Source organism: Adiantum capillus-veneris, chromosome 3 (assembly GCF_014529385.1).
Source record: "Adiantum capillus-veneris isolate H3 chromosome 3, ASM1452938v2, whole genome shotgun sequence".
NCBI classification, from domain to species: domain Eukaryota; kingdom Viridiplantae; phylum Streptophyta; class Polypodiopsida; order Polypodiales; family Pteridaceae; genus Adiantum; species Adiantum capillus-veneris.
In genome coordinates, this window is record NC_140933.1 from 120,946,958 (window position 1) to 120,968,871 (window position 21,914).

The 21,914-nt window shown below is 46.4% G+C and overlaps 1 protein-coding gene and 1 pseudogene across 1 annotated transcript in view; both read left to right on the top strand.

The window, feature by feature from the left end:
- The window catches only part of LOC147461617 (G-type lectin S-receptor-like serine/threonine-protein kinase SD2-5), a 71,020-nt gene that overhangs the window by 26,756 nt on the left and 22,350 nt on the right, over window positions 1–21,914 (top strand). The window lies entirely within an intron of this gene.
- On the top strand, window positions 1,517–2,035 carry LOC147461618 (large ribosomal subunit protein uL14x/uL14z/uL14y pseudogene; annotated as a pseudogene).

The window sequence follows — 21,914 nt, forward strand, 5'->3', positions numbered from 1 at the left end:
TCATATTGAAGCTTTGTTATCCATAACTTTTGCTCAACCGTTTCAATATACATTGGTGCCCGTTTGAAATCCATACAAAGAGATAACTTATCTTCCCTTTGGCTGAGCTTATCATGCTTAGTTGTTTCTCCACATGTAAAGTCAATACGTAAGGTCCGATGGTCTGATTCCAAGGTCCATTGGTCAAGCATAAAACTCTTGATGCAATACATGATGACTTTGGAGAGTGGCATATAGTCAATCACACTATCCCTATTGTGTTTTCTACATGTAACTCCATCAATTAACTCACAAAGATACACCATTGACAATGAGCACACCTATGCTATTGTACATGTATAAAAGTAACTTTTCATAGTGATCCGGCTCTTTCTCATCCATTGAAGTACGATCATACAAGTGAACTTCTTTAAAATGTGTGGCATATCAAATTATTGAGTATCATGTTGCAATGTTTTTGTGCGAGCATCCATATCCCCAAAGACAATAACATTAGCTTTGCCTTTAAAATAAGCAATGTCCTCCTCTAAATCAAAAAATGGATGATCTCTATCCATGCAAGCCTAAAAGGGGGAATCATGATGAAGAATGTACCAACTGGTTAACAAAAAATGGGTGCTCTTTTTGGTGTCATAATTTTCAGCCATACATAGCGTCTATGCTTGTCTTTCACAATTAATACAAAATCTTTCAATCATTTCTTAATCATACGTGCTACCCCTCCTTGCCCTTTCCATAGCTTGAGATTCTTTGACCACATCAATGAATGTACATTGTAATTCTCCAACCCGTTAATCCTTATTGTATCATGCTCTCAAGTTTCAACAAGAAGTACAACATCAGCTTTGTTTGTTAGTTCATCTATGACAACCCCTACATTCCATGGGTATTCTTTACAGTTCCAAAAGCATACTTTCAATTGTAACTCGGTCTCATAGGTCGTACATTCTATTTGCTCGAGGAACTTGCCTCCTTTGTAGACATGTTTTCTTCAAATGAGAGATCTCCTTGTTTTTCTTATTCCTCTTCTGATATGCCTAACGACACATATTTTGTTGCTTAATAGTGCGATCTTCACATACAAAACATTTTGTATCCCTCAAATAAATCCAACTATTATCAAGATAATATTTTGTTTGGTTTCATCTGGCATGGTGCATACAATTGGCCGTTCTCTCGAACGAAGAGCTTCTTACTCCACTCTATGTGCTTCGTAAACCGTAACTCCTGACATGCCAAAGTGGATTCTTCGATAACCATGGCAAGAGAAGGAGGTGTCTCTAATGAGAGAGAAAGCCTTTAATAACCGATCATCGGTGGTGGCCAATGGAGAGAGAGAGAGAGAGACGAGAGAGAAAGAGGTGTCTCTAATGAGAGAGAGAGCCTTTAATAACCGATCGTGACAAAGAGAGAGAGAGAGAGAGAGAGAGAGAGAGGCTCTTTTTCTCTCTGATTTCGGTAGGAGCGGCAATGACCATGTCGAAGCAAGGGCATGGAGGGTGGTCAGGAATTTCGAATGTAGATGTGTCTTCCTGTACGAGCAAATGTAAACTGTGCAGACAACAGAAGAGCCAAGAATCTGTATGTCATCTTCGTCAAGAGCGTCAAGGGCAGCCTCAACAGGCTGCCTACTGCTTGTGTTGGAGACATGGTGTAGCCACCGTTAAGAAAGGAAAGCTGGATCTCCGGAAGAAATTGATGCATGCTATCATGGTTCGCCAAAAGAAGTCTTGGAGAAGAAAGAACGGTGTCTTCATGTATAATGCTGGTGTGATAGTAAATCCTAAGGGCGAGCTGAAAGGATATGCTATTACTGGTCCTATTGGTAAGGAGTGTGGAGACTTATGGCCAAGGATTGCCAGTGTTGCAAATGAAATTGTGTGATTGACTTCAATAGCAATAGCTCTTGAAAATCAAGGGTTTTCTTACTCAACCGCTTAGGTTATGCTTCAAGCTCGAGAGTGTGTACGTGTTGCCATCTGTGCATGAACATGTTTTGGAAACGCTAGTAAATTAGAGTTACTCAGTTTTTGTTTCTGAGTTGGTGGTGTCATTGCAACTGCCCTATCTAATTTTAATCTAAGGATTTGAAATTTCATGTGAGAGAGAGAGAGAGAGAGAGAGAGAGAGAGAGAGAGAGAGAGAGAGATGTAGTGTACACATGCAACATATCTGCTCGGTTCGATGGCCTCTCCTGAACGTCAGCGAACGAACAACATCTTGTGCAGAAGCATCTACATGCATTTACAAGCTTGCTGACATACGTTGTAGCTTTTCACGGAGCTCATAGAGGGATGCTGCAGAGCTCGGTGGAGACATTAGGAGACCCTCGTGCATGCAGACGTTCCAAATTGAACGATTCCTAGAGAAGCCTGAAGACTCGTCCACTCGAAATGGAAGGCGACTACAATAAAGCCAAAAATATGGTGGGCCTGAGCACTTTTTGGACATCAAATTGAACGAACGCCTTTTATGTGTGCACTGCAAGAGATAGGCTGCGCACGTGCGACTCTTCGGCCAATGTGCAAGCCACCAATCTCCATCACCGAACCAACGAGCTTTGTGCACATGCACATACGAAAGTGTATCCGATCTGCATGCATTCAGTGCACATGCATACAGTTTGTTGCCGACCGGTAGCTTGGGGTAGGAGACACAGAGTTGCAGGCACTATGTGCAATGGATACTGTAGGCGCTACTAAATTTAGTAGCTGACCGTCTCGCGGCTACAAACGGCTAGGGGAGCAAAGTGGAGTTCTGTTAAAAACGACGAAGCTCCGATTGTAAAAGGGTGGAAAAAGGTCCAAAAAACGGGTGGACCACCACAAAATCTCCACCCATCAGACCATCCTTTTGCGTGCATGTGCTCACCCTAAGAGCGAAAGGGTTCCATTAACAAGCGATAGCCACCGTAGAGAGAGAGAGAGAGAGAGAGAGAGAGAGAGAGAGAGAGAGAGAGAGAGAGAGAGAGAGAGAGAGAGAGAGAGAGAGAGAGAGAGAGAGAGAGAGAGAGAGAGATGTGATGCGCACATGGAGGCGTTCGCCTCAACGTTCGTTCAAAAAGGGTTGCCACATCAATCGAGCCCGCCACGCCCCTGTCTCAAACGAACGATTCATTTGGCCATCTCACCACAATGAACACCCCCCTCGATGCGTAGAGAGATTGCAAAAGCTGTGGCTAGTTGAGATGGCGTTCACTGCAATACTTTCCACCCTGCACACAGTTTGTCAGCTGGGCGGTGGCAGGAACTAACACTCAGTTCAGGAGGTCATGTGCGCAAACAGACGGCCCACTAGCTTTGTTCCAAATGCAACCGAACGTTGGAACGATCGTGTCATTTGCACACACTATCGCCGCCGCAGGCTAGTTGAGAGAGAGATAGCCTTAGCACAAGGTCCCCTCCGGCCTCCGCTTGGATAGCTCTGCAGCTAGTCGGTCGTGGCTTAGTCTTGAGCACATGGAGGGGCGACCGTGAGGATCAGCGAAGAAGAGGGAGACGCGTGTAACGTTCAATGCGAGAGCTGCCCTGAGTGGACGCTAAGGAGTGAGCCGAGTGGCCGTGGATGCTCGGAACGTGGGCTCACGCCCCTTTCATCAGCGGCTGGGCGGTGTTGCGGCACCTATGTCCTCATTACAAGAGGAGGAGGAGAAGAAGAGAGATTTTTACTTCGTTTGCGTAGAAGGAAAAATCTCAATTCTTGCTCCACGTTCATCCACGTGGCTGCTCTTTTTTAATGTTTTATTTTATCTACACGCTTGTCATGCGTGCTCAGCTTTTTGTCGCAGGCATATGCAAAGCGCCGAAGGCTTGTGATCTCAATTCTGGCTCCACGTTCATCCACGTAGCTATTCTTTTTTAATGTTTTATTTTATCTACACGCTTGTCATGCGTGCTCAGCTTTTTGTCGCAGGCATATGCAAAGCGCAGAAGGCTTGTGATCTCTCTCCAAATGCAAAATCACCTACGCAGGCATCTCCCAACCCCTCTACCTGAAGCCCTCAAGAGGCACTATCGTAACTCAAAACAAATACGTGTTGATGACAGTAAGTTTTTTGTCGCAGGCATATGCAAAGCGCCGAAGGCTTGTGATCTCTCTCCAAATGCAAAATCACCTACGCATGCATCTCCCAACCCCTCTACCTGAAGCCCTCAAGAGGCACTATCGTAACTAAAAACAAATACGTGCTGAGTACAGGAAGCACAAAACGTGTGTGAGGAGGTCTCTTGGAGTGCATGGATACATGCAACAGGAGTCGGGTCAGAAAGCTTAGATATGCCCAATATGCCTATCGCAAAGGTATCAGAATCCACAATGTGATTGCTAGTTGGGGGTGCAACATGTTGGTTGCAAGATATGCCCAATATGCCTATCGCAAGGGTATTAGAATCCACAATGTGATTGCTAGTCGGGGGCTGTTAGCGGTACGATGTCATGCTTGGCGGTGGTTTGATCAATATTGTGGTTCCCTTTTACGAAACGTAATGCTTGGCACTGCCTTGGTCAACATGTATGCCAAATGTGGCAGGGCCACGGAGCCCTGGGCTGGGCTGTTTCCAACAGATTCAAAGCGAGGGCATCTCTCTAGATGCAATCACCTATGTGTTTATCTTGAAGGCATGTGGCATTGCCTTGATGTCCGGATTGCCATCTCTACCAGGAATCTCTTGCTGGCTGTTTTCATAATGCAAAGCAAGGACATTTCTCCTGATGTAATCACTTATGCTTGCATCTTGAAAGCATGTGGCACTACATAGAAGCAATGATCATGTATGCGAGATGATGTGTACTTGAGAAAGCACCAAAAAGTGCTTGAGTATGCTTTCGTCTTGAAGGTAGGTGGCACTACGCAAGATACTGATACGGGCAACAAAATTCACGATGATATTGTTAGTCAGGGAATGTTGAAAACAATCCAGACCTTCCTGGACCCTCAATGCCAAGATTCCTGACGAGATTCGTGTCCGAAATGTTGTCTCTTGGAACGCATTGATTGCGGGACATCCCCAACAAGCGAAGGGCCAATAATTTTTGGGCTGTTTTCAGTAGATGAAAGCGAGGGTATGGAATCACATCTGCTTGCATCTTGAAGGCATGTGGCACTACGTAAGACTCGGCTGTCATCTCTGGGGCACGTTAATTGCAAGATATGCCCCTCATGGCTGTGGCAAGGAAGGTGTGGGCTGATATGGCCTGGAAGTCAAAATCCAGATGCGAAGTGAGGTCCTCTCTCCAATTGCAATCACCTACGGAGGCATCTGGAAGGCATGTGGCTCTGTCGCGCTTTTTTAATCGTTGCAGTCAAAATCCAAATGCGAAGTGAGAGCCTCTCTCCAGATGCAATCACCTACGCAGGCATAGGTGCAATCACCTACACAAGCATCACATGTCGCAAGCTTTTTTAATCACATGTCGATCACAGGCGTTGACGACTTTCAAATCTATCATGCTCCCTGTCAGGTGTTCTGTTCGCAATGTCAACAGATGCGAAGCGAGGGCCTCTATTTAGATGCAATCACCTATGCATGCATCTTGAAGGCATGCCGCTCTATGCAAGAAAAAAAGATATCGTGCTTGGCACTGTCTTGGTCGATATGTATGCTAAATGTGGTTGCAAGATATGCCCCTCATGGCTGTGGCAAGGAAGTTGTGGGCTGATATAGCCTGGAAGTCAAAATCCAGATGCGAAGTGAGGGCCTCTCTCCAACTGCAATCACCTACGTAGGCATCTGGAAGGCATGTGGCTCTGTCACGCTTTTTTAATCGTTGGAGTCAAAATCCAGATGCGAAGTGAGGGCCTCTCTTCAGATGCAATCACCTACGCAGGCATAGATGTCGCAAGCTTTTTTAATCACATGTCGATCACAGGCATTGATGACTTTCAAATCTATCATGCTCCTTGTCAGGTGTTCTGTTCGCAATCTCAGCAGATGAAGCCCTCAAGAGGTGCTATCGTAACTTAAAACAAATACGTGCTGATTACAGGAAGCGCAAAACGTGCGTGAGGAGATCTCTTGGTGTTATGTCCCGCTCACAGGAGAGGGGATCTAGCCCAGATGCCGTCGGGATGGGCGTCCAATGTCCGGGCGGACGTAGTGTGAACCCGGCCAGTGTGGCCGGCCATTATTATAAAAGGGAGGCCAAGGCCTCATTTCCAGTATCGACCCTCACTGGCAGAGTGCCAGTGGTTAGCCCGCGAGGCTAGGAGTGCGCGAGGTCATCTCGAGGAGGTGAGGCCGGGTGGTATGGGACGCTCGGTCTTATAGGTGCACGCCTACGTCCTCGGACGCTGGCCCCAGCACGGGGGAGCTGCCGGATGGTGGCTATGGTCGGGTGGTTCGTCCGACGCGTGTCTGTAGGCGGTCTGTGTGGCGGGGAGATCCTATCTCCTCGATCGTTTCATGGTATCAGAGTTGGCTTGGCTGCACGAAGGACTGTGTGCACATTTACGGAACGGTTCGGGTCGGAAAACCTCAATTTTGCATAATTTTTAGTGATTAAATTGCTGAAATTACTTACTTTTCTTCTCGAAAGCATGTTTGCAGGTGAAATTTGATGTGCTTTTTGCTGATTTTTGATAAAATTCAGCAATTCGGCAGGCGGGAATGCTTAAAAATGGAGTTTTTCAATGAATTCTATTGATTTTTTGACAGGAATTGGAGGATTACCTATTAAATTGTTGGTTTTAGATTAAAACTCAGCATACTGTATCCTTTTGAATTCTCTCTCTCTGTGAGTCCCTCTGTGCGAAGCATAGAGAGAGAGAGAGAGAGAGAGAGAGAGAGAGAGAGAGAGAGAGAGAGAGAGAGAGAGAGAGAGAGAGAGAGAGAGAGAGAGAGAGAGAGAGAGAGAGAGAGAGAGAGAGAACTACCTCTCTCTGTGAGCGCCTGCAGAGGATGCGTGGAGCCTGCTTTACTTTCCAACGTGGATTTTTTTTCCCAAGCGCTGGCTCCAGGGTGGAGCCTCTTGCGTGTGTTGGGCACGCATACCCACAAGCCTGGAAGAGGGCGATATTTTTCTCCACGCGTCGCTTGCAGCAGAGGGACGCTCATTTTTTTTTCCAGCCAGTGTTGGAGTTTTTTACGCTACCCTGTTTAATACATGACCATGGACATTTTTTTTTAAAGTCACTTGGTCACTTGATTTTTTTAAAGTATAGTCTGGACACTTTAAATTTTTTAACTTAAAGTGTGAACCCTGCAGCTTATTACACAAAAATCACTTACAGAGACCTGTAAGTTGCAGAGAAATGAGTTTTTAGACTCTCCTGCTTCTCTTCCTAGCCTGGTCTCTCTCACTTGCTCGCGCTCCCGCGCTCCCGCCATCACCTGCTTGCGTTCAGACGCTCACGCCGACGTGTAGAGCTCTTCAAACTTTGACTTTTCGCGACCGAAAAGTGCAGAAAGGCTCGGTTTTGCGTGAATTTTCCAGTTTTTCACGCAGTTCGCCATGGATTCCTCCAGCTCAGATGTGCAACGTGACGACGCGCCAGGTAACATCCAAATTCCCTTTACGCATGCTCTCTACACATGGATTACAAGCACTTTCCAGAGTTTCGACCAGCGTGTTACCGCTCTGGAAAACGCGAATGTTCAGACGAACCTTCGCTTGGCCTCTCTCGAAGGGGTCGTACAGGGGCTGAGTTCTCGACTTGCTACTCTCGAAAATATGGCTCAGTCGACGACTGCGCGTATTTTCGAGGGCGAAACCCATCTCCAGCAATTGTTTTTAGACTCTCCTGCTTCTCTTCCTAGCCTGCTCTCTCTCACCTGCTCGCGCTCCCGCCATCACCTGCTTGCGTTCAGACGCTCACGGCGACGCGTAGAGCTCTTCAAACTTCGACTTTTCGCGACCGAAAAGTGCAGAAAAGGCTCGGTTTTGCGTGAATTTTCCAGTTTTTCACGCACTTCGCCATGAATTCCTCCAGCTCAGATGTGCAACGTGACGACGTGCCAGGTAACATCCAAATTCCCTTTACGCATGCTCTCTACACATGGATTACAACACTTTCCAGAGTTTCGATCAGCGTGTTACCGCTCTGGAAAACGCGAATGTTCAGACGAACCTTCGCTTGGCCCCTCTCTCGAAGGGGTCGTACAGGGGCTGAATTCCCGAGCTACTCTCGAAAATATAGCTCAGTTGACGACTGCGCGTATTTTCGAGGGTGAAACCAATCTCCAACAATTGCGGACGCAGATTGCTGCTTTTGGGCGTTCGCAGGGTGGTCCGACTGCTACAATTCCGTACTGTCACAAAACGGGAGCGTACACGAGCACTTAAAAAATCTGAAAATTTTAATTCTTTGAAAACATGCGAGAAGGGAGAAGATCGACACAATATTGGGGACCAGAAGATGGGCTGGTCCCCCCCCCGGTTAAGAGTATTCTTTTATTCAGGGAGAATTCGTATACAAGCACGAGAACCCGAGGAAACCCCTCTATTCTGTAATCTTAGACTCGAAGGTCGTGCTTCCCCGTAAAGGGCTTGGGCACAAGGCTGTTCCTTCCCGTAAGGGACTTAGGCGTGAAGCCGTACTTTCCCGTAAGGGACTTAGGCGTGAAGCCGTACTTCCCGTGAAGGGCCTTCCCGTAAGACGGGAGATTCCTGCAAAACAAACCACACAAACACGCGACAACAATTCGTATGGCGAATCCACAATAGATACCTGTCGCTCTTGCGCGGGAAAAAGCGACTTCCGTGCTTCGTAGTCTCGCGATCTCTTGCGGCGGCAAGAGTCTTCTCTTGCTGACGTTGGTACCCCCTTTGAGTGAGGGCATGTGGTGCTTTTGTAGCTCCCTGGCCACGGCACAAATAGCTGCTTGCGTAGAGATCGCGGCCGTTTTTTTTTTTTGCGCTGTTCTACCCGAAATAGGGAGAGAGAATTCGTTGGCTGGTTTTGTTGCTTTATCTTCTAAGTGGCTGCCCACTTATTAAGTGGACGGCTGGCATATTTTAAAATTGGTCTGAACCTGCCCAAAAACTCAATAAAACCTTATAAGTTAAAACCAATGCATTTCACAACACTTCCCAGGCGTCCCTGGATGCAACCACATGCACGAATGCAATGCAAACATAGATTCCTCGCGGGAAAGCGTCTGCCTTCCCGCGATTGTTCCTGCTTTTCGTAAAAAGCTTCATTGAACCCATCTTTATTCTTGTGCTCGCGTTCTTACGCTTATTTTCTTACTCAGTTCGGATTTCCTCCTTAGCCTACGGAATACCCCCTTTCTGATGCACCCGTCACCCATCATGTGACGCATCAGGGGTACCCGTAACCCGGCCCTTTCCACCGAACTTACGGAAACTCCTTCGCGATGTTTACCGTCACCCATCAAATGGCACATCAGAGTTGTCCGTTCCTGATGGCATTTCCTGTAGCTACAATCTTTTAACAGTTCTTAGTGTACACATTAAAATATCCTAATTTCATAAAAAGAAATTAATCATTAAAAATAAGAAATAGTCCAATTAGCAACATCCCTCTGGCTTCTAAATAGTTGACCTCAACTGTAGTGCTTGGACATATACCTCCAATATCTCGGGATAAGCTGCTAATTCCTCCTGAGTCATCCACTGAGCATCTAAGTTCAAATAATTCTTGAACTTAACCAAATACTTCCGTGTTATCTTTCCGGACTTAAGGGGCCGCTCCTGATGACTTACAATCTGCTCCGGTTGGAGTATTTCTTTTGTTTCCTCAACATCAGGAGGTTCCTCAGCACTTGGCTGACTCGGAGGCGGTCCCACATACGGCCGCAGTAAACTGACATGGAAAGCATTGTGGATCCTCCAATTAGGCGGTAGCTCTAATCGGAATGTAACATCATTCACTTGCTCAGTGATTTTAAACGGCCCATAATAACGGGTAGAAAGTTTTACCACCTTCCCCTTATGAGACGCTTGTTTCTTAAGTCTTGCCTTCTCAAACTTGAGTAAGACTAACTGCCCGACCGTTAAGTCGAGATTCCTCTTGTGCTTGTCTGCAGCTTTCTTATGCTTTTCTTGAGAGCGTAGAATAGCTCTCCTCACTTGCCCGTAAGCTGTGTCCAAAGCCCGGACAAATTCGTCAGCTGCGAAAATCTTATCCTTAGTTAAAAGGATAGGTGGAAGCAAAGGCTTACCATAAAGTATCTCAAAAGGTGCTTTCCTTGTCGATGAGTGTATGGTATTGTTATACGCATAGTCGACAAGAGGCAAATATTTCTCCCAGTCAGATTGCCGGTCTGACACATAAGCTTTTAACATATCCAATACTGTGGAATTGGCTATCTCACTTTGCTCGTCCGTTTGAGGATGGTAGGCAGATGAAAAATTCAGCTTTGTACCAAGATTATCCATCAAGGCACGCCAAAAATTTCCTGTCATGCGAGGATCTCGATCGCTCACAATAGACTTAGGCATTCCATGATGCTTAAAGATCTGTGCTAGAAAGACCCTAGCCATACGATCTGCTTTGATCGTTTTCTTGACTGGTATAAAGTGTGCTTGCTTGCTAAACCTGTCCACAATGGTCCAGATCGCGTCATTTCCAGTTTGAGTTCTAGGGAGGTCCATGATGAAGTCCATGGCAATACTTTCCCAGGGTTCATTAGGCACAGGCAATGGTTGTAGCAACCCAGGCATCTTATGCCGATCATACTTCACTTTTTGGCAAACCAAGCATTCCCTGACATACTTATCAATGTTTGCTTTAAGGCTAGGCCAAAAGAAATATCTTTCCATTGCTAAGGTCGTAGAGAGGATACCCCGATGACCCGCATAAGGCGAAGCGTGTGCTTCATCCATGATCTTCTTTCTTAATGGTTCTGCCACCCATATGGCCTGATGGTGGTAGAGATAACCGTCCCGAATGGAATAGGGAAACTCATTCTCTCCACGATGTAGCTTTTCCCAAATGGTGGAGAAGTCTGGATCATTCGGATACAAATCCGGTAGTGCTTCTAATTCTTGGTGATACACCGAAGTGATAGCGTTCACCCTTGGCCGCCTAGACAATGCGTCTGCGACCACATTCCTACTCCCAGCCGTGTGAAGGATCTGGAAGTGAAACATAGACAAAAAGTTTGCCCATCTCATCTGCTTCTCAGATAGTTTCCTTTGCGTAAGAAAATACCGCAAACTCTGGTGATCAGTCTTGATCACAAAATCCACTCCTAGAAGATAGTGCTTCCATTGGATAAGGCGTGAATCACAGCCGTGAGTTCCTTTTCGTAGATTGATGCATGCAAGTCTGCATCCTTAAGCCGTCTGCTTTCATAAGCCACTGCATGGCCTTCTTGGTTTAACACTGCTCCGATGCAATCGCCTGAAGCATCGCAGTGAACCTCAAATGGTTTTCTTAAGTCAGGCACTATCAAAATAGGTCCATGGCTTAGCAAGTACTTGAGCCGATCAAAAGCTCCTTGTTGTTTCGATCCCCATTTGAAAGGAATCTTCTTCTTTGTCAAGTCATGAAGTGGTCCTGCTACATGAGCAAATCCTCGGACAAACCTTCGATAATATGAACATAATCCCAGGAAGCTACGTACATCATGTACCGTAGTGGGAATAGGCCAATCTTCTACCACTCGGATCTTGGCAGGATCCATACTCACTTTATTGTGGGAGACTATATGGCGGAGATAGTGTATCTCTGAGAGTAAGAACTCGCTCTTCTTTGCATTCACATGCAACTCATGCTTTCGCAATTCTTGAAACACTAAGTCTAAGTGCTTCCGATGTTCCTCTTCTGACTTAGAGAAGATGAGTATGTCGTCAAAGAATACTCTCGTAAAAGCTCGATACGGGCTGAAAATGCGGTCCATCATGCGATTGAACGTCGCAGGAGCATTGGTCAAGCCGAAAGGCATTACCAAAAATTCATATAGTCCAAAGGTTGTGCAGAAAGCAGTCTTATGGACATCTTCAGGGGCGATCCGTATCTGATGATACCCACTCTTTAAGTCTATGCGACTAAAGACACTTGCACCCTGCAACTTATCAAGTATATCATCAATCCGAGGGATCGGAAAGCGATTCTTGATTGTGATCTTGTTTAAAGACCGATAGCCTATGCACATTCGAAACGTGCCATCTTTCTTTTGCACCAGTAGAACTGGAGAGCAATAGGGTGAAGCACTGGGCCGTACTAACCCTTTTTCTAGAAGCTCGTTGACTTGCTTCAGAATTTCCTCTTGCTGAGCAAGACTCACCCGTTAAGGGGGTTGATTGGGAGGCGAGCTACCCGGTATGAGATCTATGCGGTGATCTTCCGGGCGTACCGGAGGGAGTTCATCAGGAAGTGTTTCTGTGAAACAATCTTTGTACTTTTCAATAAATTGAAGACTCTTCCCTTTCTCCATTTCTGTGTTTCCTTGAACATCTTGAATTTAGTTCGAGCTTGGTAGTGCGGGTTCCTTCCTTGCTTTCTCTTGCCTCGTAGAGGCTTGCTCTTGCCGTTGCTGCTTTAGCGGGCAATCAGGTTTCATATGTCCTTTCTCGCCATAGTAGAAGCATCTTCCTTCCTCTCTGAAAGTTTGAAGTTGAGTAGGAGAAAGATACCTAGATCGCTTACCAGTGCCCTCTGGCTTCTTAGAATGATCATCGTCTCTAGATGGAGGACGTTTTCTTCCTTGGCCCCCTTGGTCATCGTAGACCCCTCTTTGTCTTGCATGGTAAGTGCTATGCTCCATCTTTCTGGGCGTCCCAGTTGAGTGCAAATCCTCAGCAATGATTGCTGACTCCATCATCCTCTGAAGAGTATCATGCGGATACACTTTCATACTCTTTCGAAGCTGCGGTTGGAGACCCGCTTCGAACTTTCGTTTCTTTTCCTCATTGGCAATCTTCATGAAGGGAGTGACCTTCAGAAGAACCGACCAATAGTTGTCCACATAGGTCGTTACTCTTTCATGTTCCTTCTGGGCAAGCCAGTCCCATTCCGTCCGTATGTCCTGCTCGAAGTCAGGCGGAAGAAATTGTTCATAAAATTCAGATTTGAAGCTCTCCCAAGTTCTGGCCTGAGAACCTTTCAGAATCTTGGCTAACCACCAATTACTTTCCGTTTCCTTGAGGTGCATCCCCACATGGCGTAATTTGGATTTTTCTGTGAAGTGCCCATTGGTAAAGGCGACTTCAAACTGTCTGATGAAGGACAATGCTTTGGAGATGTCTCTCCGTCCGTTGTAGGTTTTGAACTTGATGTCCTTGTCGCCTGATTTGAAGACTCTCATGCGATGTTGAGACTTGCGACCATGCTTCTTGAATCGAGGCTTATCTTTAGGTTGATGAAGAGTAGTAGTAGTAGCGGCTTCCTCCTTCTGACGAGATGATCGAGAAGTAGAAGTATAATCAGGAGAGTAAGATGGAGATGAGATAGAGATGTCCTTGCTCTCGTCTAGCAAAGAGAGCGCTGTTTCCTGGCCTTTCCTTGGAGTAGGCCGTTCATTACGATCTGAAGATCCTTTGTGCACCTCGGCACGTTCTTCTTCTCTTGCCTCCTGTGGTCTCAAGCCAATAGTGTTGTCTGGATGCTTGACTGCATCAGTTCCATTCGTTTTCTTCATTCCGCCCAAAAGCTTTTGGACGTCTGGCAACAGTAAAATTTGTTGCAACTCCGCAAGCTGAGCTTGCACTTGTTGAAGCTCCTCTTCAACGCTTCTCCCTTGGCTCGACATGGTTCTTCCCGTTCTTCCCGGAATCGTTCTTCTTTGCAGAGAAAGAGAGGAGTCCGAGCTCTGATACCACTGTCACAAAACGGGAGCGTACACGAGCACTTAAAAATCTGGAAATTATAATTCTTTGAAAACATGAGAGAAGGGAGAAGATCGACACAGTATTGGGGACCAGAAGATGGGCTGGTCCCCCCCCCCCCCCCCCCTTTAAGAGTATTCTTTTATTTAGGGAGAATTCGTATACAAGCACGAGAACCCGAGGAAACCCCTCCGTTCTGTAATCTTAGACCCGAAGGTCGTGCTTCCCCGTAAAGGGCTTGGGCACAAGGCCGTTCCTTTCCGTAAGGGACTTAGGCGCGAAGCCGTACTTTCCCGTAAGGGACTTAGGCGTGAAGTCGTACTTTCTCGTAAGGGACTTAGGCGTGAAGCCGTACTTTCCCGTAAGTGACTTAGGCGTGAAGCCGTACTTCCCGTGAAGGGCCTTCCCGTAAGACGGGAGATTCCTGCAAAACAAACCACACAAACACACGACAACAATTCGTATGGCGAATCCACAATAGATACCTGTCGCTCTTGCGCGGGAAAAAGCGACTTCCGTGCTTCGTAGTCTCGCGATCTCTTGCGGCGGCAGAGTCTTCTCTTGCTGACGTTGGTACCCCCTTTGAGTGAGGGCATGTGGTGCTTTTATAGCTCCCTGGCCACGGCACGAATAGCTGCTCGCGTAGAGATCGTGGCCGTTTTTTTTTTTTTTTTTTTGCGCTGTTCTACCCGAAATAGGGAGAGAGAACTCGCTGGCTGGTTTTGTTGCTTTATCTTCTAAGTGGTTGCCCACTTATTAAGTGGGTGGCCAACATATTTTAAGATTGGTCTGAACCTGCCCAAAAACTCTTCTCAGGTGAAGAGAAGGAGTGTACGGAATTGGCCGTAAATAACTGGCTGCTCCAGTGGACCACATACTTTGATCTCCATGGGGAGCATGATGAACGGAGGATTCAGACGATTCCTCTCTATCTGCGCAGCAAGGCGCTTACCTGGTGGCGTGACACGACAGAGAAGCCTACGACGTGGGCTGATTTTTGCGTGAAATTCAAGAAGGATTTCGCTAAAATGGACCCTTTGAAAGCGTATGCCAAACTGCAGTCTTTCGATGAAAACTCTGTCTTTTGATAAATATACGACAGCTTTCAAAGAGGCGCTCACCTTCTGCAAGGTGGATTCTACGCACGCCGTGCACTTATACTTACTTGGGTTACATGAAGATTACCGTTGGGCCTTGATCAAGGACAAAGCCCCGACTGACGTCGAGGATGCAGTGGCAAAGGTCGGGACGTTCCATTTGATAAATGGAGCGAATTATGAGAAGAAAAGAATTGCAGACCATCAATTTGGTGAGGGTGCTTCGAGGAAGCGACCCTGATTCCAGCATAAGTCCAAATCACTGCTGAGATCTTCTCTGGAAAAGAAGAAAGCAAGTGAATGCTTCAGTTGCTGATGCAGTGAAGAAGGGGGCTTGCTTCGGATGTGGCCAGACGGGTCACCAAATCAAGGATTGCCCTAAAAAGAAAAAGACGCAGAAACCGCAAGGCCGTCCTTCGGTTCAGATTCACGAGATCTCAGGTAACTCTGATGTTGTTCAAGTTGAAATCCATCATTTAGCGCACAGTTCATGCACTAATTGTACTTTTAGCACCAAAGTGTTTGGTAAGCACGATCTTCTCCGTTTTCTCGGGAAGATCAATGGTCACGACGTGACTGTACTCCTTGATAATGGAAGCTCACACAATTTTGTGGATGCATATTGCGTGAAGATGGCTCGTGGGGTGGATACGGATGTATGGAATCGGATGGTTCCAGACTTGTCGTTCGAGCTGGCTGACTACAAAGAGAACCCGGATTTCCATATCATGCGCCTGGATAGAGCAGATGTTATTTTAGGAATTCCATGGTTTTATTATAAACAAGACTCATTGTATGTAGACTATGTACATCACTCTCTTGTTTTTGTTAAGCAGAACATGCCTCATGTATCTGTGTCGCTTTGTAATCAGAAGTCTGTAAATAATGGTTTTGCAATACCAGTTGTTACTGCTTTGGAAATGTATAAAGAAATAAAGTCTTCTGATGTTGACATTTACCAATGTGTACCATCTGCTTGGTTTGATTCATTAGTGCTTGGTACTTCTGTCACTGAATTTCGTAAAAATGTTTCATGTTCTTCTGTTGAACTTGGGGATTCCGACAAATCCAACCTTATCCGAGAAATCATGACTGATTTCAAGGATGTTTTTCTTGATGATCTACCTCTTGGCTTGCCTCCTTCGAGAGGAGTAGATCATGGCATTGAGTTGGTGGCTGGTAGTTAGCCCTTCTCAAAGCAACCCTATCGGTTTAGTAAAACCGAGGAGGACGAGATTCAGCGACAGCTGAAGGATTATCTCGACAGGGGTTTTGTTCGGCCTAGCGAATCCCCGTGGGGAGCGCCAGTGTTACTTTCTCGAAAGAAGGATAACACTATGCGCTTCTGCGTGGATTACAAGGGGTTGAATAAGCTCACTGTCAAGAATAAGTATCCGCTCCCGCGCATGGACGATCTGATAGATCGGCTCCATGGAGCGTTGTATTTTACGAAGATAGACCTACGATCAGGCTATCATCAGATACGGATCAAACTGGAAGATATTCCTAAGACAGGCTTCCATACGCGTTATGGTCACTACGAGTTTTTGGTCTTGCCTTTTGGTTTGACCAATGCTCCAGCTACGTTCCAGTAGATGATGAATGATCTGCTGAGACCATTTTTAAGCAACTTCGTTGTTGTATTTCTCGATGATATCTTGATCTACAGCCGAAGCTTGTCTGAGCACCTAGTGCATATACGCACTGTTCTCGAAGTACTGAGAACTGAGAAGCTTTACGCCAAGGCTTCGAAGTGTGAATTCTTTAAGAAAGAGCTTCTGTATTTGGTTTACTCGCGATGGAATTCGCGTCGACCCTGAAAAGTTAGATAAAGTGTGAAATTGGCCCATTCTGAAGAATGTGCGCTAAGTAAAGTCCTTTTTAGGCTTTATTGGATTCTTTCGCAAGTTTATCAAGGATTACTCTAAAGTTTCTGCTCCGCTTACGCAACTTTTAAGAGGAGGGGTGAAAGGGCCGAAGACTCCGGGTCCTCGTTGTAAAGGTAATCCCCCTGTTGTCTGGTATGAGCGTCTCGACGAGAGCTTTTGGATACTAAAGCACTTGGTGACTACTGCGCCAATATTGCACATTGTGGATCCTAGCAAACCATTTGTGGTTAAGACGGATGCTAGTGATTATGCTATTGGTGTGGCATTATACCAAGATGGACGTCCTGTTGCGTTTGAAAGTAAGAAGCTTTCTGACGCTGAGATGCGTTATCCAATGTATGAAAAGGAGCTTTACGCCGTAGTCCACGCCCTGAGGAAATGGCGGCACTACTTGTATGGCTCTACGTTTGTTGCATGGACAGATCATCATTCCTTGCTATATATCTGTGATCAGGGTGATCTCAGAGGCCGAAAGGCTAGATGGGTTGAGCTTATGCAAGAGTTTGACTTTGAGATCCGTTATAGAAAAGGGTCTAGCAATCGAGTTGCCGATGCGCTCAGTAGGATTCCTGAGGTCAATGCCTTGTCTATGGCTGAAATCTCAACGGATTTCTCTCTCTCTCTCTCTCTCTCTCTCTCTCTCTCTCTCTCTCTCTCTCTCTCTCTCTCTCCGAGGGCTATGTCGTTCCGATGGCCATTTTGGCAAGATATGGAACGAGGTCGAAGCGGGGCATGACTCGCATACAGGCTTGGGTGGTCTGGAGACCCAAGTGAGTCGTGCTGGAGAGACGAGACAGCGACAATATTCCATTAGAGGTGGACTATTGTTCAGAAATGGTAAAGTTTGCGTGCCGGAAATCGATGAGATTCGACAAAGGATTTTGTGTGAATGCCATGATGTTCCTAGCGTTGGGCACCCAGGCATCCAAAGAACTTTGGCTTTGGTCAAGCGATATTTCTATTGGCGAAGAATGCACTCTTACATAGAGAGCTATGTGAAGAGATGCGCTCAGTGTCAGGTCAATAAGGAGAGCGCCTTAGGAAAGCTGGCCTGTTACATCCATTGGAAATCCCAATGCCAAGTGGCAGAGTATTTCCATGGACTTCATCGTTGGTTTGCCTAATACTAGTCGTGGCAATGACGCTATTTGGGTTGTGGTTGATAGACTCACAAAAATGGCGAAGTTTATACCAACGAAGTCAACAGTAAAAAGCCATGAGTTGGCGGTTTTATTTGTCGATCAACTTTATAAGCTGTATGGTCTTCCAGAAGATATTGTCAGTGATCGAGATACTAAGTTCACTGGCCGATTTTGGCGAGATGTGTTTACTCATCTTCAGATGAAGTTGACTATGTCGTCTTCTGACCATCCTGAGTCCGATGGACAAAATGAGAGGATGAATCAGACGTTAGAGGACATGTTGAGAGCCTATGTCTCTCATAGGTAGTCTGACTGGGAAAGGTATCTTCCACAGTTAGAGTTTGCCTATAATAGTAGCAAGCATTCTGCTACTGGGTTTAGCCCGTTCATGTTGATGTATGGATTTGAGCCTAAATCCCCAGTTGCTATTGGCTTAGAGAAAGTCAAGGAACGCCAAGCTCGTGCTTTCCTGTATGACATGCAGGAAATGCTCGAATTGGCCAAGGATAGCATAAGAACGGCTCGTGATCGAGTCACTACTTATGCTAATCAAAAGAGGTCTCCAAGGACTCTAGATGTGGGACAATGGGTCTATCTGAAGATACCCAAGGATTCCAAGACTATGCGAACAGGAAAGCATTACAAGCTTTCAGCTAGATATTGTGGTCCGTTCTTGATCACAAAGAAAATTGGCCAAGTTGCCTACAAATTGGCTCTTCCTTCGGATGTTAGTGTACATCCAGTGTTTCATGTCAGCCGCCTTATAGAGAAATTGGGCGAAGCCGACGTGGTGTCTATTGAGGAAAATGTGTGGCAAGATATGCAAACTGAGTATATTCCTCGAGAACGAGAAGCAGTTTTGGATCATCGTACCTGTCATTCACGCCAAAAGGCTTATGACGAGTACTTAATTAAATGGAAGGGTCAATCTGAAAAGTTTGCTACTTGGGAACCTGTTAGAGCTTTGAAGGCTCAGTATCCCCACTTCATTGATGAGGACATCAATGGTTCTTAAGGGGGGAAGTGTGTTATGTCCCACTCACAGGAGAGGGGATCTAGCCTAGATGCCGTCGAGATGGGCGTCCAGTGTCCGGGCGGACATAGTGTGAACCCGGCTAGTGTGGCCGGCCATTATTATAAAAGGGAGGCCAAGGCCTCATTTCCAGTATCGACCCCCACTGGCAGAGTGCCAGTGGTTAGCCCGCGAGGCTAGGAGTGCGCGAGGTCATCTCGAGGAGGTGAGGCCGGGTGGTATGGGACGCTTGGTCTTACAGGTGCACGTCTACGTCCTCGGACGCTGGCCCCAGCACGGGGGAGCTGCCGGATGGTGGCTATGGTCGGGTGGTTCGTTCGACGCGTGTCTGTAGGCGGTCTGTGTGGCCGGGAGATCCTATCTCCTCGATCGTTTCACTTGGAGTGCGTGGATACATGCAACAGGAGCAGGGTCAAAAATCTCAGATATGCCCAATATGCCTATCGTAAGGGTATCAGAATCCATGATGTGATTGCTAGTCGGGGGTGCAACATGTTGGTTGCAAGAGATGCCCAATATGCCTATGGCAAGGGTGTCAGAATCCACGATGTGATTGCTAGTCGGGGGCTGTTAGCGGTACGATATCATGCTTGGCGGTGGTTTGATCAATATTATGGTTCCCTTTTACGAAACGTAATGCTTGGCACTGCCTTGGTCAACATGTATGCCAAATGTGGCAAGGCCACGGAGCCCTGGGTTGGGCTGTTTCCAACAGATGCAAAGCGAGGGCATCTCTCTAGATGCAATCACCTATTCGTTTATCTTGAAGGCATGTGGCACTGCCTTGATGTCCGGAATGTCATCTCTACCAGGAAGCTCTTGCTGGCTGTTTTCATAATGCAAAGCAAGGACATTTCTCCTGATGTAATCACTTCTGCTTGCATCTTGAAAGCATGTGGCACTACATAGAAGCAATGATCATGTATGCGAGATGTGGTGTACTTGAGAAAGCACCAAAAATTGCTTGAGTATGCTTTCGTCTTGAAGGTAGGTGGCACTACGCAAGATACTGATATGGGCAACAAAATTCACGATGATATTGTTAGTCAAGGAATGTTGAAAACAATCCAGACCTTCCTGGACCCTCAATGCCAAGATTCCTGACGAGATTCGTGTCCGATATGTTCTCTTGGAACGCATTGATTTCGGGACATCCCCAACAAGCGAAGGGCCAATAATTTTTGGGCTGTTTTCAGTAGATGAAAGCAAGGGTATGGAATCACATCTGCTTGCATCTTGAAGGCATGTGGCACTACGTAGGACTCGGCTGTCATCTCGTGGGGCACATTAATTGCAAGATATGCCCCTCATGGCTGTGGCAAGGAAGTTGTGGGCTGATATGGCCTGGAAGTCAAAATCCAGATGCAAAGTGAGGGCCTCTCTCCAACTGCAATCACCTACGTAGGCATCTGGAAGGCTTGTGGCTCTGTCGCGCTATGTTGCTCTGTCTCGCTTTTTTAATTGTTGCAGTCAAAATCCAGATGCGAAGTGAGGGCCTCTCTCCAGATGCAATCACCTACGCAGGCATAGATGCAATCACCCACACAAGCATCACATGTAGCAAGCTTTTTCAATCACATGTCGATCATAGGCGTTGACGACTTTCAAATCTATCATGCTCCCTGTCAGGTGTTCTGTTCGCAATGTCAGCAGATGAGAAGCGAGGGCCTCTATTTAGATGCAATCACCTAGCATGCATCTTGAAGGCATGCGGCTCTATGCAAGAAAAAAGATATCGTGCTTGGCACTGTCTTGGTCGATATGTATGCTAAATGTGGTTGCAAGATATGCCCCTCATGGCTGTGGCAAGGAAGTTGTGGGCTGATATGACCTGGAAATCAAAATCCAGATGCGAAGTGAGGGCCTCTCTCCAAGTGCAATCACCTACGTAGGCATCTGGAAGGCATGTGGCTCTGTCGCGCTATGTGGCTCTATCGCGCTTTTTAATCGTTGCAGTCAAAATCCAGATGCGAAGTGAGGGCTCTTTCCAGATGCAATCACCTACGCAGACATAGATGCAATCACCTACACAAGCATCACATGTCGCAAGCTTTTTTAATCACATGTCGATCACAGGAGTCGACGACTTTCAAATCTATCATGCTCCCTGTCAGGTGTTCTGTTCACAATGTCAGCAGATGTGAAGCGAGGGCCTCTATTTAGATGCAATCACCTATGCATGCATCTTGAAGGCATTCGGCTCTATGCAAGAAAAAAGATGTCGTGCTTGGTATTGTCTTGGTAGATATGTATGCTAAATGTGGTGTGCTTGAGAAAGCACAAAAAGTGCTTGAGGAGCTTCGTGTCCGGAATGTCTCTCCAGATGCAATCACCTACGCAAGCATAGATGCAATCACCTACACAAGCATCACATGTCGCAAGATTTTTTAATCACACGTCGATCACAGGCGTTGACGACTTTGAAATCTATCACGCTCCCTGTCAGGTGTTCCGTTCGCAATGTCAGCAGATGCGAAGCAAGGGCCTTGCCGCCTTTGTTTAGATGCAATCACCTATGCATGCATCTTGAGGGCATGTGGCTCTATGCAAGAAAAACAATGTCGTGCTTGGCATTGTCTTGGTCGATATGTATGCTTAATATGGTGCGTTTGAGAAAGCACAAAAAGTGCTTGAGGAGCTTCCTGTCCGGAATGTCACCTCTTGGAATGCACTAATTGCGGGATGTGCGCAACAAGAGCAGCGCTAGAAATCTCTAGGCTATTTTCAACGGATGCAAAAGCAAGTGTATCTCTCAGATTTCAGTTACCTATACGTTTGTCTTGAATGGTACACTTACATCTTAAAGGCATGTGGCTCTACGCAAGTGCTGGAGGAGATTCCTGTCTGGAGTGTGGACTCTTGGAATGCACTAATTGCAAGATTTGTCCCACGTGGGCAGGGGCAGAAAGCTCTAGTTTTTTTTCAGCAGATGCAAAGTGAGGGCCTCTCTACAGATGTAATCACCTATGCATGCATCTTGAAGGCATGTGGCTCTAAGCAAGATGCTGATATGGGCACAAAA